Source organism: Coregonus clupeaformis, unplaced genomic scaffold (genome assembly GCF_020615455.1).
Source record: "Coregonus clupeaformis isolate EN_2021a unplaced genomic scaffold, ASM2061545v1 scaf2087, whole genome shotgun sequence".
Lineage (NCBI taxonomy): Eukaryota > Metazoa > Chordata > Actinopteri > Salmoniformes > Salmonidae > Coregonus > Coregonus clupeaformis.
The window spans coordinates 50,823-53,663 of record NW_025535541.1 but is presented as its reverse complement, the minus strand read 5'-3'; positions in this window follow the sequence as shown (position 1 = coordinate 53,663).

Here is a 2,841-nt window from a genome sequence, read left to right as displayed (position 1 = left end):
ATTGGATTTGCCCCTAACATAACACTTTGTATTCAGGACAAAAGGTTAATTGCTTTGCCACATTTTTTTGCATTATTACTTTAGTTCCTTGTTGCAAACAGGATACATGTTTTGGAATATTTTTATTATGTACAGGCTTCCTTCTTTTCACTCTGTCATTTAGGTTAGTATTGTGGAGTAACTACAATGTTGTTGATCCATTCTCAGTTTTCTCCTATCACAGCCATTAAACTCTGTAACTGTTTAAAAGTCAGCATTAGCCTCATTGTGAAATCCCTGAATGGTTTCCTTCCTCTCCGGCAACTGAGTTAGGAAGGATGTCTATCTTTGTAGTGGCTGGGTATATATTGATACACCATCCAAAGTGTAATGAATGAAGGAATATTCAATGTCGTCTACCCATAGGTGCCCTTCCATGCGAGGCATTGGAAAACTTCCCTGGTCTTTGTGGTTGAATCTCTCCGGCAACGTTAGTTGTGTGTTATTCATCATGTTAGAGAACAGCTATTAGTTGTACAATAATCCATGGGGTTGAGTGTCTTGTTGTTTCAATTCAATACCATCATAGACTGATATGATTGAAATCTCTATCTTACCTTATAGGCCTAACTCAATATTAGGGACCTAATAACACCATAGAGAATCAAATCAAGCTTTATTTATACAGCACATTTCAGACATGGAATTGAACACAATGTGCTTCACAGGAAAAAAACTAATAAAAACAATTAAAATAAAACTAAATATTTACTACACAAATATAAGAGGATAAAAAACTAAAGAATTACAATAAAAAATGCACGACTAAAAAGCACCCTGAGGAAAAGCACCACTAAAAAGGTGTGTTTAAGATCTATTTTTAAAAATGCCACAGTTTCCTTCCCCCTTAGGTTCTCTGGCTATTCCAGAGGCTGGGAGGCATAGTAACTAAAGGCTGGCTCTCCATGCCTCTTGGTCCTAAGCTTTGGGATAGTTAAAACTCACTGCTGTTAATCAGATATCCACCCTCAGGCCTGGAAATACATCCACAGGTACACCTCCAATTGACTCAAATTATGTCAATTAGCCTATCAGAAGCTTCTAAAACCATGACATCATTTTCTGGAATTTTCCAAGCTATTTAAAGCCACAGTCAACATAGTGTATGTAAACTTCTGACCCGCTGGAATTGTGATATAGTGAATTATAAGTTAAATAATCTGTCTGTAAACAATTGTTGGAAAAATTACTTGTGTCACGCACAAAGTAGATGTCCTAACCGACTTGCCAAAACTATAGTTTGTTAACAATAAATTTGTGGAGTGGTTGAAAAACGACTTTTAATGACTCCAACCTAAGTGTATGTAAACTTCCGACTTCAACTGTATATGACATGTAATAACTAGTAAGCACAGAGACTGTGTTTAAAACCCTGCTGTTAATATACAGTCTTGGTCAAAGGTTTTGAGAATGACACAAATATAAATTTTCACAAAGTCTCCTGCCTCAATTTTTATGATGGCAATTTGCATATACTCCTGACTGTTATGAAGAGTGATCAGATGAATTGCAATTAATTGCATTTTAACATGAAAATGAACTTAATCACCCAAAAACATTTCCACTGCATTTCAGCCCTGCCACAAAAGGACCAGCTGACATCATGTCAGTGATTCTCTCAACACAGGTGAGAGTGTTGACGAGGACAAGGCTGGAGATCACCCTGTCATGCTGATTGAGTTAGAATAACAGACTGGAAGCTTTAAAAGGAGGGTGGTGCTTGAAATCATTGTTCTTCCCAAGAACGTCCAGCAAGCGCCAGGACCATCTCCTACAGTTGATTCAGCTGCGGGATCGGGGCACCATCAGTGCAGAGCTTGCTCAGGAATGGCAACAGGCAGGTGTGAGCGCATCTGCACGCACAGTGAGGCAAAGACTTTTGGAGGATGGCCTGGTGTCAAGAAGGGCAGCAAGGAAGCCACTACTCTCCAGGAAAAACATCAGGGACAGACTGATATTCTGGAAAAGGTACAGGGATTGAACTGCTGAGGACTAGGGTATAGTCATTTTCTCTGATGAATCCCCTTTCCGATTGTTTGGGGCATACGGAAAAAAGCTTGTCCGGAGAAGACAAGGTGAGCGCTACCATCAGTCCTGTGTCATGCCAACAGTAAAGCATCCTGAGACCATTCATGTGTGGGGTTGCTTTCCAGCAAAGGGAGTGGGCTCACTCACAATTTTGCCTAAGAACACAGCCAGGAATTAAGAATGGTACCAACACATCCTCAGAGAGCAACTTCTCCCAACCATCCAAGAACAGTTTGGTGACAAACAATGCCTTTTCCAGCATGATGGAGCACCTTGCCATAAGGCAAAAGTGATAACTAAGTGGCTCGGGAACAAAACATTGAAATGTTGGGTCCATGCCCAGGAAAATCCCCGGACCTTAATCCCATTGAGAACTTGTGGTCAATCCTAAAGAGGCGGTTGGACAAACAAAAACCCAACAATTCTGACAAACTCCAAGCATTGATTAGGCAAGAATGGGCTGCCATCAGTCAGGATGTGGCCCAGAAGTTAATTGACAGCATGCAATTGAAGAGGTCTTGAACTAGAAGGGTCAACACTGCAAATATTAACTCATTGCTTAAACTTAATGTAATTGTCAATAAAAGCCTTTGACACTAATGGAATGCTTGTAATTATACTTCAGTATACCATAGTAACATCTGGGAAAGATATCTAAAAAAACTGAAGCAGCAATCTTTGTGGTTTGTTTGTTTGCTAGCAAGCTACCGAGGCGGCTGATGAGTCCGTGTTGTTGTTGAAAAAGCGTCCTGTCCACTGGAGGAAACAGCTCTT